Below are 15,527 nucleotides of genomic sequence, written 5' to 3'. Positions count from 1 at the left end.
CATAATGCCATATTCACACTAGTCTTCGGGTTTTGAGATTCTCTGAATTACCATCAGTTGCAATCCCACAATCCACCTCACCTTATCTGATCTGACTGGAGGAACACTATCTCTCTCCATTAAGCAAGCAAACCGATTATTTCGGCAAAGCATGTCCTATATACATTTTCGACATCCCTTCCCCCACTCACACAATTCAAATGTTTTAAGTGTAAGCACAACTTAAACTATCCCATACACCCATACATTTTCACTCACCACAGTTCCAACTTATTTAGGGGTTGCCTAAATTTTTCTATTACTGCAGCAGGGATGCTCTAAGCAAGCTCTATACACTTACAAGTCCAATAACACTCGTCACACTGCCCTGCACTAATACAGCAGTAAATGCTTCTGCAGGAGCACACATTGTCTCCATACTGATTCTCTGCAGCAGCAGAACCGCTCCACTGTGCCATACTCACCCATTGCACCTGTAGCTAAGCCCTTATTCACTTCCTCTCTACATATCACTACTAACAGTATTTAATATTCTTGCGAGAGCATTCAAAACTCTCCAATACCAATCACTACTGCACCTATCCAATAGCAGTAGCGCTCCGCTGAGCTACACTCACCATAGCATCACAACAACCGCAGTGACACTCTACCTGAGCCCCTACTTACTTTCATCTCCACACATCCCTTCTGATATTTAATATTTTTGTGGGAGCACCTATAATGCTCCAATACTGACTACCACCGTACCTGCAACAGTAGAGATGCTCAGCCAAGCCTTATTCTCCCATTGCACCACTGTCACAGCGCAGCTCCTTTCCTTCCCACTCCCCAACACTGCACAGCAGTTATACATTTTCGGGAAAGCGTACCCGCCTCCCGACATTGACTTCCACCACACCTCTGCAACAGCAGAGAAGCTGCAGAGCTTCTTTCCCCCCCCCGCTTCACTGTCGCAGCAGTGACGCTCTGCCTAAGCTCACATACACTTCCATTCAACATACCACTATTGACACTTCACAACAGTTTAAACGCCTCCATAAAAGCGTTTACTCGTTATTATCGTCTAGCTCAATTACACGTAACAGCCTCAGCGTGATGCATGTATACATTTGGAGAGGATATCAATTCATCCTCACAGCTCGCACTCACGACATCCTCTATCTTGAATACAAGGACAGAAATTTAATTCTGCCTGTTCCCCAACCCCCCCCATCCCCCCCGCCTCTTTCAGCGCTCCCAGTTCAGCAAATAATCTCCCCCTATCTCTCTCCCAAGAGTGCCTGAACCCCGACCCCAACAGGAGCAAAACTTTTTTCCCCAAGGCTACCAGTATAAAATCTTTTCAGTCTTCACTTCCTTCCTGCGTCGAGTTTCTCCGCACCTCCTTCTTCTCCTTTCTAGCGTTGAGTTCCTCCGCACCTCCATTCCTTCCTTCAAGCGTCGAATGCTTCCGCTCTTTCCTCCATCCCCTCCCACTCTCCCCCCACCACCTCAACATCTTTTACTCCCTACCCCTTTCCAGCGTCGAGTTTCTCCGCTACTTTTCTCTTTTCAGCGTTGAGTTGCTCCGCTACTATCTCTTCCTTCTAGTGTTGTTCTTCCGCTACTCTCATCTCTTCAGCCTAAGTATCACCATTCAAGGCCTGACTCCCCCGGAGTCAATCAATTACCCCCCCCCCCCCCCCCCCCCTCCACAATCGACAACTTTCTTGTTTTCTAGCGTTGAGTTCCTCCGCATCTCCTATTCTATGTTCTAAAGCGTTGAGTTCCTCCGCAACTCCTTTCCTTCCTTCAAGCGTCGAATGCTTCCGCTCTTTCCTCCATCCCCTCCCACTCTCCCCCCACCTCCTAAATATCTTTTACTCCCTACCCCCTTTCCAGCGTCGAGTTTCTCCGCTTCTTTTCTTTTTCAGCGTCGAGTTGCTCCGCTACTATCACTTCCTTCTAGCGTTGAGTATTCCGCTACTCTTACCTTTCCAGTCTAAGCTTAGACTCCCCCGGAGTCCTGCCCAGCCCACCTCCTATAGGAGTCTCCACCACCCCCTCCCCATTTAGACTCCTGTAGGAGCCTAATCTTTCAGCTCTAACTCCCACAGAGTTACCCCAAGAGCTAAGACTCCCACGGAGTCCCCCCTCCCCTCTCTCTCTCGCCCCGGCCAAATACGCATCTTTCCTACCTTCTAGCGTTGAGTTCCTCCGCATCTCCTGTCCTATATTCCCTAGCGTTGAGTTCCTCCGCATCTCTTTCTCTTCCTTCCAGCGTCGAATGCTTCCGCTCTTTCCTCTCCCCCCTCTTACAACTTCTCTCCTCTCCCCACCCTTAACTCCCAATCCCCCTTTCAGCGTTGAGTTTCTCCGCTACTTTCTTTCTTCAGCGTTGAGTTTCTCCGCTACTTTACTATTTTCAGCATTGAGTTCCTCCGCTACTCTTTCTATATTTCAAAAACATCACTCACCAATCTGACTCCCAAGGAGTCTTCCCACGTTCTGACTCCCCCGGAGTCCTGCTCAGCCCACCACCTACAGGAGTCTCCACCTCTCCCTCCCTTCCCAGACTCCTGTAGTAGTCCAATCCTACAGCTCTAACTCCCACGGAGTTGACCCAGAGCTCTGATCCCCATAGGTTTCTTTTCTTTACCTTTCCAGCGTCGAGTTCCGCCGCATCTCATGCTCTCTTCTTCCCAGCGTTGAGTTCCTCCGCATCCTCTTTACTTCCTTACAGCGTCGAATGCTTCCGCTCTTCTCTCCACCCCCTCTACAACCCCTCTCCCCTACCCACTACATTCTCCTTTCCCAGCGTTGAGTTCCTCCGCTACTTTTCTTCTTTCAGCGTCGAGTTACTCTGCTACTTTCCTATTTCTAGCACCAAATCCCTCTGCTACTCTCCTTTCTTCCGTTAGGCTCCCCAACCCTGCCTCCCCGAACCCAACTCCAACAGAGTCCCCAGCCTCTCCTAAGAATCAGTTTCAACTTTTCTCCTGCAGTAACCTATCTCACTTCAATTCACATTCAGCAGCCGGATATGGCACTGACCTCTCGCCTTTTGGGGGGCACTTCAATACGCGGCTGCTGTCCCGAGATGAAAACCTTTGCCTTTTGGGGAGTTCTCGAGACCTACCTGACCTCGAATTCCCCTCTCGCCCTTCTAACGGGAGGGAGCCCCGGGCTCGAGGATATTACGAGCTCAGGGCTCTCTCCCGGGACAGCATGCCAAATACGCTTTATTGATTATCAGCTAAGTGTGAACTCTTGAAGTGTGGTTTATTCATAAACTAATTTCGAGAGGATCACGTGCTTATTATCAACACGGCTGGCTCCTTGTTAGCTTCGTAATAAGCCCTATTAGATGATTACGGAAGCATTATAAATAACCTTAGTTTTCCACTCCAGTTATCTTCGTCTTGAAGCTCCCCCCCTTCCACCCCTACATCCTCCCACTTTTTCTGATCGGGCGACACAGTGGCCCAGTGGCTAGCACTGTTGCCTCACAGTAAGAACACCGCTAGTCCAACCCATCGGGCTGGTTGGTGTTTCTGTGTGGAGTTTGCATGTTCTCCCCGTGTTCGCGTGGGTTTTCCCCGGGTTCCCCGGTTTCCTCCCACCGTCCAAAAACATAAACCATAGCAATCGACTAAAACAAATTATCACCCAATACAACCTGAGTTTACACTTCTCACGGTGACAAGCAGGGGAGTTCTCGAGACCTACCTGACCTCGAATTCCCCTCTCGCCCTTCTAACGGGAGGGAGCCCCGGGGATATTACGAGCTCAGGGCTCTCTCCCGGGACAACATGCCAAATACGCTTTATTGATTATCAGCTAAGTGTGAACTCTTGAAAAAAAAAAAATGTGTTGTGTCTAACCTGCAGACAATGATGTTGAAGATTGTGCAGTTGAGGGTCCTGGCAATTCTTCTGTATTTAAAGTGAATGAAGAATCATTGTCACCAAAAGTCCTTTCTCTAAAACAGGCAAGACACAAACAATTTCAATTTTGTTCATTAAGCCACTTCAAAAATGTTCATGCATATTAAAAGCATTTGCCCAGTTTCATAGACAAGGCTTAGACCCTAGTGCCAGACAAAGTCTGGATGTAACTTACAATGACATACTGTATATAGCCATTAATGTCAAAAGTCACCAGTAATGATTTTCTCAAAGCAAGGCTTATAAAAGCTACATACATCAAATCTAATAATGTCTACTACTGACCCAGTTTATGAAACCAACACATTAATTTAAATTTAAGACAGTCCACCAGAAAATTATTTTGTTAATTTTTTACCCTACATTCCATCTGATCTTTGTACATCTCCCTCGAGATATATACAACCAAAACAAACTGTGCAAACTAATCCTTTAGTATTAAAGGCATGTCACCCTACAATTTTTAGCATAACTTTACCCTTCACCACACATGCTTGCATGAAAAGGCAAGACATCAGTTGGGAAAGAGATCTGGCAAATTGGACAAATCTGTAAAAAGTAAAAATAAATTAAACAATGTATGTTTGTAGCAAATTTGTTGAAGAACATACATATTCTACCCCATAAAAAGATTCTAAAATATTAAGAATAGTCTCAAATTTTTAATAGCTTCAAACACATTCTTTATGGAACCACGAATTGGGTATATTCAAATATAGTGAGTATACTCAAATACAAGAAATAGGCTTTGATCAAAGACCTGTAATGATGGTTCTAAGATGGGGTGAAGTGGGCTTGGCTGGTCAACAGTTTCGATTACATTTTCGTCTACATCATCATCTAGAATGGTCAAATCATTTGAAGACTCCTAATAAAAGTAATCAAAATGCATTGGCATTGTAAATAAATAATATTGATAGAACAATAAAACCATAATACTGTATGACTTACTGTCTCAGCTTCTTTACACTCTTCAATGTGTAAGGGCAGCAATGGCAGTGGTATTTTCTTACCACATTTCATACAGCTGGACTGTGGCATCTTAGCAAACTCCACAGAATCATAAGGTAATGGTTCAGTGGAAAGCTGTTCCTGTAATGGAACTACAAACAGCATGTTCTTTCCATTATTTGACACTGATTTTAGGAGTCGAGTTGAGTATCCATCAGCATCTGTGGGAATTATAGACAGCTTACGCCGCCCACCCCCACCCCCACCTAATGGCAAAATCAATTGAGAATCACATTCAGGACTACTGTTGCCTTCTTGGGCTAGCAATATTGTTATAAATGTGTCACCTAAAATTTTGGACAGAAATGTTCTATAAAGCTCTGTTTACCACTGGAAAACTGAAGTAGGGCATGCCATAATCTTAGAACATGGCAAAGAAACATGTCCTTGACTAAAAAGTTTAAACTAATGAAGCTTATTACTAAATTATTAACGCCAACAAAGCACATACCAGTTTCATTAATTTACAAAAGTGCAAAGTTATTGCAAATGCACACAAATCATTTTTTGTTTATATGTAACATGCAAAACATAAATACCTGTAGACTTGTAAAACATCCAGCCACCCTGAAGTGTTTTTAATTTGGGAAACTCTCCTTCAAGCAGACTGACAATCTTAAGAATGAAACAAAATTCATCATTTAGTTTTTTTTTTTTTCCAACAGATATAAAACTCCCATCAATTCCTAGTATTATGGTAACATTTGCAATTACCTCACTGTGTTTAAAATTATCTGGAACAGTTAAAAGCCTTTTTCCAAGTCCAGCATGGACAAGCTCAAGGTCTTCATCTCCTTTTGGTGTGAAGGGTGATGGTTTAGAGAGGACATGTATTTGAAAATCAGTTTTTTAAATGTTTCCAGGTTTGGCCACAGAAAAATCTCTGTCCCAAACATACTTGGGAATTGCCCATAGTGACAAAAGGGCAAAATGAATAAACATATTAATAATAAGAAACATTTTTTGCATGACACAAAAAGTTGTGTTTTACAGTAAACATGAAAAATTACCTTTTTAAGGCTTGCCTTACCATGTTTTCAGGCTCTGCAGGCAAAGGAATGGTCCCACTTGAGATGCTTTCTCTCATTGGTCTACTACCACTTGCTAGTGCATTTCTTTACGAAGATGGAGTAAGGCCCCTGGCTAATACATCGATCAGAGCTTTTGCTGCTATTTCTACTTCTAATGACAGTGCCTGTAAGACAAATACCAATTATACCTTTTATCATTTGTTATCTTCATAGTCCGCGATCAACACTGCCGACCCCCACCCCGCCCGTTCCTTACAGTCGGCGATCATCTCCTCTCTCCACCCCCCATACCCACCCACACCCAAAACGGCATTACGCTCTCCCGGTCTTCACTTTAGTACGCGATCGATTCCACCCCCAAATTAGTCCCCGATCAAATTTATAGCTGACCCCTCCTTGAATGACAATCCTAGAATCGACCATGACAGAAGCCATGCTATTTTACACGACCATCCCGTTTTTCACTCGCCATGTTGGCTTAATAACGGACTTAATTTACGTTATAAAGTTTACATTATAAACAACAGCAGCCATTGCTTTAACAAACGTTTGATACTTAATCTTTGCATACATAAACCACTATAGAAATCAAGTAACCACTTACCCGCGCATCCCGCTCTTCACCTGCCATGCTAAATAGAGGAGTATTCTTCTTCTTAGAGGATCATCTCCGTTAATTAGGTCAGACTGCGCAAATGGAGCGCACAGTGAAGCGCTTCGGTCATTCCCGCGTTCTCAGGGAGTTGTGATTGGTTGAACAGTAAGCTCGCATCTTATTGGCTACAGGGCACGAGTGACTCACGTGGGAGGTGTGTGCTGACAGGAAAGTCTCAAAAATGCACACACTCGTATTCAGGGTGAGTCGTACGTGAGAGAGGATTTGCACATTCTCATTCAGGATGAACTCGTGAATTTTAAACATTCAAAACTTTTTGTACACTCTTATATATTTGCAAATGGTGTTTTGCATTTGTGAAATGTATTTTATGAAAATGTATTTTTATTTTGTGCATGTGAATTGTTTTTGTGAGTATAAATAAATATTTTACGCATGTGAATTTGGCTACGCATGTGTACATCGTGTCTTTTGCGTGAATTATTATTGAGTCTAATCTCTCTCCATAGAAAAACACTTTTTATCAGATCTGGACTCCGTTGCTTGAATATGTAGGTCCTAGGATTTCAGGTACATTTTTGCAAAACCTTAGATCACCATAAACTTTGGTTAATTTATGTACTTTTCTATTTTTATTATTACTCTGTATTTTTATGTCTTCTTTTTGATTTTGATTTTCATTATGTGCTGTGATGCTAAGAAATTTCTTGGTTGTAAGCTGTTGTCATTGTTCTGTTCTTTTTTGTTTTGTTAAAATAAAGACAAAAAAATGTATTTCGAAGAATTCCAGTTTGTCAGCAGATAGTGTCGACGCATAAAACATTCCTTTGCATAGTGGTTTGGTTGTCTAGGACTATGATTCTCGTTCATGCTGTGAGAAATCCCAGATTCAAATTTCGGTTGAGCCCTTACAGTTGTCTGCTGTTTTGTAAGGGCGTTGTGGCTTACACAGAGGCCTTTTTTCTGAGAATGCCAGTTCGTCAGCTGATAGTGTTGCCATATAAAGTTACTGTTTTGCAGTGGCTCGTTGATCTAGGGGTATGATTCTCGCTTAGGGTGCCCTTGATTCGTTAGAGAAAGTTTTCTGACTATCTGATGCTTCTGACACCATGTGAAATAAATTCAATTTAGTGGCTCGTTGGTCTAGGGGTATGATTCGCACTTTGGGTGTGAAAGGTCCTGGGTCCCAATCCCAGACGAGCCCTTGCAGATGTTATGTGTTTTATAGGGCACTATGTCTATCATTAAAATCTCTTTCGAAGAATTCCAGTTTGTCAGCAGATAGTGTCGCCACATAAAACATTCCTTTGCATAGTGGCTTGCTGGTCTAGGAGTATGATTCTCCTTCATGCCATGAGAAATCCTAGCTTCAAATTTCAGTTGAACCCTTACAGTTGTCTTTTGTTTTGTATGGGCGTTGTGGCTTACACAGAGGCCTTTTTTCTGAGAATGCCGGTTTGTCAGCAGATAGTGTTGCCATGTAAAGTGGCTGTTTTGCAGGTGCTCGTTGGTCTACGGGCTTGATTCTCGCATAAGGTGCGAGAGGTCCCGTTTTCAAAGCCTGGACGAACCATTGCAGAAGTCCCGGGTCCAAATGAAGCAAAAGCCCTTCTTAAATGTTTGTAAGATAAGGATTTCTGACCATCTGTTGCTTCTGATGTCTTGTGAAATATTCAAGCTTTTGTGGCTCGTTGGTCTAGGGGTATGATTCTCGCTTAGGGTGCGAGAGGTCCCGGGTTCAAATCCCGGACGAGCCCTTGCAGTTATTCTGTTGTTTTACAGGGCATTATGGCTTTCATAAAAAAACAATTTACGAAGAATTCCAGTTTGTCAGCAGATAGTGTCGGCACATAAACATTCCTTTCCATAGTGGTTTGGTTGTCTAGCAGTATGCTTTTCGTTCATGCCGTGAGAAATCCCAGATTCAAATTTCGGTTGAGCCCTTACAGTTGTCTGCTGTTTTGTAAGGGCATTGTGGCTTACACAGAGGCCTTTTTTCTGAGAATGCCAGTTCGTCAGCAGATAGTGTTGCCATATAAAGTTACTGTTTTGCTGTGGCTCGTTGGTCTAGGGGTATGATTCTCGCTTCGGGTGTGAGAGGTCCCGGGTTCAAATCCCGGACGAGCCCTTGCAGGTGTCATGTGTTTTACAGGGCACTATGTCTTTCATTAAAATGTCTTTCGAAGAATTCCAGTTTGTCAGCAGATAGTGTCGCCACATAAAACATTCCTTTGCATAGTGTCTTGCTGGTCTAGGCGTATGATTTTCGTTCATGCAATGAGAAATCCCAGATTCAAATTTCGGTTGAGCCCTTACAGTTGTCTGCTGTTTTGTAAGGTCGTTGTGGCTTACACAGAGGCCTTTTTTCTGAGAATGCCAGTTTGTCAGCAGATAGTGTTGCCATATAAAGTTGCTGTTTTGCAGTGGCTCGGTGGTCTAGGGGTATGACTCTCACTTAGGGTGCCCTTGATTCGTTAGAGAAAGATTTCTGACTATCTGACGCCTTGTGAAATTGTCTCGATTTAGTGGCTCATTGGTCTATGGGTATGATTCTCGCTTCGGTTGCTAGAGGTCCCGGGTTCAATACAAGGATGAGCCCTTGTAGGTGTACTGTGTTTTACAGGGCAATATGTCTTTCGTAAAAACATCTTTCAAAGAATTCCAATTTGTCAGCAGATAGTGTCGCCACATAAAATATTTCTTGCATAGTGGCTTGCTGGTCTAGGAGTATGATTCTAGTTCATGCCATGAAAAATCCTAGGTTCAAATTTCAGTTGAACCCTTACAGTTGTCTTTTGTTTTGTAAGGTCGTTGTGGCTTACACAGAGGTCTTTTTTCTGAGAATGCCGGTTTGTCAGCAGATAGTGTTGCCATGTAAAGTGGCTGTTTTGCAGTTGCTTGTTGGTCTACGGGCTTGATTCTCGCATAAGGTGTGAGAGGTCCCGTTTTCAAAGCCTGGACGAACCATTGCAGAAGTCCCGGGTCCAAATGAAGCAAAAGCCCTGCTTCAATGTTTGTAAGATAAGGATTTCTGACCATCTGTTGCTTCTGATGTCTTGTGAAATATTCAAGCTTTTGTGGCTCGTTGGTCTAGGGGTATGATTCTCGCTTAGGGTGCGAGAGGTCCAGGGTTCAAATCCCGGACGAGCCCTTGCAGTTATTCTGTTGTTTTACAGGGCATTATGGCTTTCATAAAAAAACAATTTACGAAGAATTCCAGTTTGTCAGCAGATAGTGTCGGCACATAAACATTCCTTTCCATAGTGGTTTGGTTGTCTAGTAGTATGCTTTTCGTTCATGCCGTGAGAAATCCCAGATTCAAATTTCGGTTGAGCCCTTACAGTTGTCTGCTGTTTTGTAAGGGCATTGTGGCTTACACAGAGGCCTTTTTTCTGAGAATGCCAGTTCGTCAGCAGATAGTGTTGCCATATAAAGTTACTGTTTTGTAGTGGCTCGTTGGTCTAGGGGTATGATTCTCGCTTAGGGTGCCCTTGATTCGTTAGAGAAAGTTTTCTGACTATCTGATGCTTCTGAGGCCATGTGTAATTCTCTCAATTTAGTGGCTCGTTGGTCTAGGGATATGATTCTCGCTCCGGGTGTGAGAAGTCCCGGGTTCAAATCCCGGACGAGCCCTTGCAGGTGTCATGTGTTTTACAGGGCACTATGTCTTTCACTAAAATGTCTTTCGAAGAATATCAGTTTGTCAGCAGATAGTGTCGCCACATAAAACATTCCTTTGCATAGTGGCTTGCTGGTCTAGGCATATGATTATCGTTCATGCAATGAGAAATCCCAGATTCAAATTTCGGTTGAGCCCTTACAGTTGTCTGCTGTTTTGTAAGGTCGTTGTGGCTTACACAGAGGCCTTTTTTCTGAGAATGCCAGTTTGTCAGCAGATAGTGTTGCCATATAAAGTTGCTGTTTTGCAGTGGCTCGGTGGTCTAGGGGTATGTCTCTCACTTAGGGTGCCCTTGATTCGTTAGAGAAAGATTTCTGACTATCTGACACCTTGTGAAATTGTCTCAATTTAGTGGCTCATTGGTCTATGGGTATGATTCTTGCTTCGGTTGCGAGAGGACCCGGGTTCAATTCCTGGATGAGCCCTTGCAGGTGTACTGTGTTTTACAGGGCTTTATGTCTTTCGTAAAAACGTCTTTCAAAGAATTCCAATTTGTCAGCAGATAGTGTCGCCACATAAAATATTTCTTGCATAGTGGCTTGCTGGTCTAGGAGTATAATTATCGTTCATGCCATGAAAAATCCTAGGTTCAAATTTCAGTTGAACCCTTACAGTTGTCTTTTGTTTGTAAGGGCGTTGTGGCTTACACAGAGGCCTTTTTTCTGAGAATGCCGGTTTGTCAGCAGATAGTGTTGCTATGTAAAGTGGCTGTTTTGCAGTTGCTCGATGGTCTACGGGCTTGATTCTCGCATAAGGTGCGAGAGGTCCCGTTTTCAAATCCTGGACGAACCATTGCAGAAGTCCCGGGTTCAAAAGAAGCAAAAGCCCTGCTTCAATGTTTGTTAGATAAGGATTTCTGACCATCTGTTGCTTCTGATGTCTTGTGAAATATGCAAACTATTGTGGCTTGTTGGTCTAGGGGTATGATTCTCGCTTTGGGTATGATAGGTCCCGGGTTCAAATCCTGGACGAGTCCTTGCAGTTTCTCTGTTGTTTTACAGGGCATTATGGCTTTCATAAAAAACGTTTTTCGAAGAATTCCAGTTTGTCAGCAGATAGTGTCGGCACATAAAACATTCCTTTGCATAGTGGCATGGTTGTCTACGAGTATGATTCTCGTTCATGCCATGATAAATCCCAGATTCAAATTTCGGTTGAGCCCTTACAGTTGTCTGCTGTTTTGTAAGGGCGTTGTGGCTTACACAGAGGCCTATTTTCTGAGAATGCCAGTTCGTCAGCAGATAGTGTTGCCCTGTAAAGTTGCTGTCTGAATGAACTATGCTTTTAAGCCAGGGGTCACTAAACCTGTTCCTGGAGGTCTTAAAATGACAACCAAAGAGGTTGTTTCCAGTTTTTTCCAGTTGTTTACACACAATTTCTGAAAGCATGTTTCATATTGTCAGAACTCTACACACAAATCACAAAACACACACACATTTGGCAAAACTCTTCAATTCTTCTGCTAAATGAAACTATAAGTTCAAAACAATGTGATTTCTTCTCAAAATGGTATTTTGTTTTCAAATGACACACACAAGCCATCACATTAACAGACATTCATAAGATAAGTTAAACACTAATGTGCTTAATGTAAAACACTATGACGACTTCTCTATTCATCATAATGACTTTCTGTAAGCCTTCTTCTGTTCAGTGTTACACTTACTACAGACAGTACATAGAACTACAGAAGTGCATTGTAAAATTTTTCGAAAATTGTTTTTATACAAAACAAACAAATACCAAATATATTTTACTGTATTTTCCCCACAAAAACAGTGTACAGTGTTCATCCCAACCAACACAAAGTTGCAGAAAATGTGGTCTACATATACCATCAACAAAAGTATTTAATAAATACAGTTACAGTAAAAAAAAAAAACAGCTATACTGCATTCTCTTTTCTGTATTGGTGTGGCCAAGCAGTGGGGGAAATGTCACCTTGCATGGCAAATCCAGCCATGAAAAGCATCAACTGCTATAGCTTGGAGAAGGGGTATACGTGTGTTTGGATTTCGGTCATACACTTTTCATCTCCAGGCAGGAAAAAGGTCCTCAATAGGTTTGAGGAATGGAGAATATGGAGGGGGAGATAAACAACTTAAAAACATGGGTGTGCAGTCAACTAGTTGTGAATCAGATGAGCTCTCATATGTAACTCAATTTGTCGCACTATCCATTATGCCTCAAAGCTATACAGTTTTATAATTAATTTCGTTAATCTCTATAAAAAAAAGCACACGCACCACCTGAACTAAGGCGCTGCTGGGATTTAAGCCCAGGATCTCCTGTTTACAAGACAGGCATTTTGACCAGCTAAGCCACAGCGCCACAAAAATTAATTGTAAGAGACATTTGCCCGATAACAAAAATAGAAGAAGAAAAAAATACACAACAAAAACCAGCATGTCAGGATGCAGAAAATGCTGACAAGACGGACGTGGTCTTTTAGAGTCTGGATGATCATGTCTCAAACTTGACCGGTAACCTGGCCTCTGTTCAAGATCAAAGCAAAAAATGCATTATTTTATTTTTATTTAATCTACCCTTAATCATGTGTTAAGTGTTTTTTGGAATATCCAGTTTCATTACATCCAAACCCTCTGTCTGCTCGGAAAATGGAAATCATTTCATCTAAGACAATGGATAGTGCATTGGACTTCTTGGCTGCGAACTGAGTCATTTAAAGGTTTTGAGTTCAAGTCCCACCAGCGTTGCAAGCTTTGCCCTTTTTCTTTACTGACTTAGGAGTGGTGCGTTTCCAACATTTTTGGCATCTGTCCATCCTGTTCTGCTTTTTAATTTCATTGCGCAGTGCAGGCTCAGATACTAGGGGTACTCTACAATGAAGCCGATGACTTAATTGAGCTGTTTTAAATAAGGGAGATTAGAAAACGGTGCAGGGCCAAGTAAGCTTAAGGAATGACTCAAAGGCAACCTGTGGTTTTGGGCAAAAGTGTCTACCACCTATTGTTGAGATCACGCCTTTTGGAATTGTCGTACAAGAGCCTCTTTATGCATGTGCAAAGTAACTAAGTAGAAAGCATAGTAAATTTTGCTTTTCCCCCACTGTCTTAGATGAAACTGCGTTTGGAAGTATCGTATCCAGAGGTTTTTTTTTTAGTGTTAAGACTAAGTTGGCCAGAGCACCTGTCTTGGGAACAGCAGGTCCTAGGTTCAAATCCAAATTGCACCTTTCCCTCAGATTTCCATTTTCCGAGCTGACTCTGGGTTTGGATGTAATGAAACTGTAGATTCCAAAAAACACTTGACACTTGATTAAGGGTAGATTAAATAAAAATAAATCAATGCATTTTTTGCTTTGATCTTGAACGGAGGCCAGGTTACTGGTCAGGTTTGAGACATGATCATCCAGACTCTAAAAGACCATGTCCATCTTGTCGGCATTTTCTGCATCTTGACATGCTGGTTTTTGTTGTGTATTGGTTTATTCTTCTTCGATTTTTGTTATCGGGCAAATGTCTCTTACGGTCATTCATTGTGGTGCTGTGGCTTAGCTGGTCGACGCGCCTCTCTTGTAAACAGGAGATCCTGGGCTTGATTGATCCTGGGCTAAATTGATCCAGGTGGTGAATGCGCTTGTTTTATAGAGCTTACCCGAATGCATAATAAAATTGTATAGCTTTGAGGCCTAATGAATAGTGCGACAAATAGAGTTAAACAACCTCTTTGATTGCCATTTTAGACTTGCTGTCTTTTTTTAGTCTCTGTGTGCAAAACCGTCTAGCCTTCTTTTCAGCTTTGGTGCTGTGGCTTAGTTGGTCAAAGCGCCTGTCTTATTAACAGGAGATCCTGGGTTCAACTCCCAGCAGTGCCTAATGTACATGTGCCAGGGTTGCTTTTTCTTAAGAGTTACGAGTGTTTACGCAGCGGGATGTTTAGCAGTCGGTTTCTAAACAAAACTCAAATCCTTAAGAACGCTACTCGTTCAAGAGGACTTCGGACGATGGCTTTATATAGCATAATGTGGTAATGCCTAACCAATTGGACTTTAATATTTCAAGTCCAGACATTCACACATGCAGCGCTACCATTGTTAGTTTTTTTCTTTTCTTTTTTCGATTAAACAATTAGCCCTTGTCAACATCGTTTGACCCTGTGGCTTAGTTGGTCAAAGCGCCTGTCTGGTAAACAGGAGATCCTGAGTTCAAATCCCAGCAGTACTTTGTCTGCAGTTGGCTGTTCTTTCATGGGCCAGAGAGTCCCAAAAAGTGCTTTTTTTGGTGCAGGCTCTGTGGTGCAATGGATAGCGCATTGGACTTCTAGGCTGTGAGCTGAGCCATTCAAAGGTTGTAGGTTCGAGTCCCACAAGAGTTGCAAGCTTTGCCCTTTTTCTTCACTGACTTAAGGTGTGGTGCGTTTCCAACATTTCAGGCATCTGTCCATCCCGTTTTGCTTCTTTCTTTCATTGCGCAGTGCAGGCTCAGATACTAGGGGTACTCTACAATGAAGCCGATGACTTAATTGAGCTGTTTTAAATAAGGAAGATTATAAAACGGTGCAAGACCGAGTGGACTTAAGGAATGACTCGAAGGCAACCTGTGGTTTAGGGCAAAAGTGACTGCCACCTATTGTTAAGAACACACCTTTTGGATTTGTCGTACAAGAGCCTCTTTATGCATGTGCAAAGTAACTGAGTAGAAAGCATAGTAAATTTTGCTTCCCCCCCACTGTCTTAGATGAAACTGCGTTTGGAAGTATCGTATCCACAGTTTTTTTCTTTTAGTGTTAAGACTAACGGCTGTTTCACACCGCAAGCGCCAGCAGCGCGTGTTTTTTCGGCGTCCATGTTAACAGATTAGAGCTTTTATATCGCACGCAGCAGCAGCGCGTCGGCGCGAGGCGTGAGCGTCGCTGAAGCAGCAGTGCAGCGATAGTTTTGGCGCCGGGTCTATTTTTGACGCGCTGCTCACGCTCAATTAAAGTGACAGTGCATTGATAATGACCAAAACACAATGAATGACAGTAAAAAGTAGCAATTGTACCCAATAAATGCCTTAATAATGTCAACTGATTTATATATAGTAAATTGTAACCCAGGTTACTAGTGGGTAGTACACAGCAATAGAGCAAATAGAAATACCCTTATAAATATGAAAAAAAAAACATTGGCAGAATACTCGATTAAATAATATATATTAAAATTATTTATTTATATAAATAAATCATAATAGAGTATTAAACAGCATTCAAGGGAATAGTGCTTTAGAATAACATCATCGTGCCTTACACTATAGCAGATC

General features: G+C 42.4%; 1 protein-coding gene and 5 non-coding genes across 9 annotated transcripts in view; 4 read left to right on the top strand and 2 right to left on the bottom strand.

Annotated features, from left to right (window-relative positions):
* zgc:113135 overlaps positions 1-15,527 on the bottom strand; it is a 283,991-nt gene that overhangs the window by 243,666 nt on the left and 24,798 nt on the right. The window lies entirely within an intron of this gene.
* Positions 8,270-8,341, top strand: trnap-agg (transfer RNA proline (anticodon AGG)). The gene has a single exon. It is a non-coding gene; the product is annotated as a tRNA-Pro (tRNA).
* trnap-cgg (transfer RNA proline (anticodon CGG)) lies at positions 8,641-8,712 on the top strand. Its single transcript has one exon. It is a non-coding gene; the product is annotated as a tRNA-Pro (tRNA).
* trnap-agg (transfer RNA proline (anticodon AGG)) lies at positions 9,664-9,735 on the top strand. Its single transcript has one exon. It is a non-coding gene; the product is annotated as a tRNA-Pro (tRNA).
* On the bottom strand, positions 12,521-12,594 carry trnat-ugu (transfer RNA threonine (anticodon UGU)). The gene has a single exon. It is a non-coding gene; the product is annotated as a tRNA-Thr (tRNA).
* Positions 14,028-14,101, top strand: trnai-uau (transfer RNA isoleucine (anticodon UAU)). Its single transcript has one exon. It is a non-coding gene; the product is annotated as a tRNA-Ile (tRNA).

This window comes from Danio rerio, chromosome 4, assembly GCF_049306965.1.
Source record: "Danio rerio strain Tuebingen ecotype United States chromosome 4, GRCz12tu, whole genome shotgun sequence".
NCBI lineage: Eukaryota > Metazoa > Chordata > Actinopteri > Cypriniformes > Danionidae > Danio > Danio rerio.
The sequence above is the reverse complement of the archived record's forward strand: the minus strand, read 5'-3'. Positions and strand labels throughout refer to the sequence as shown.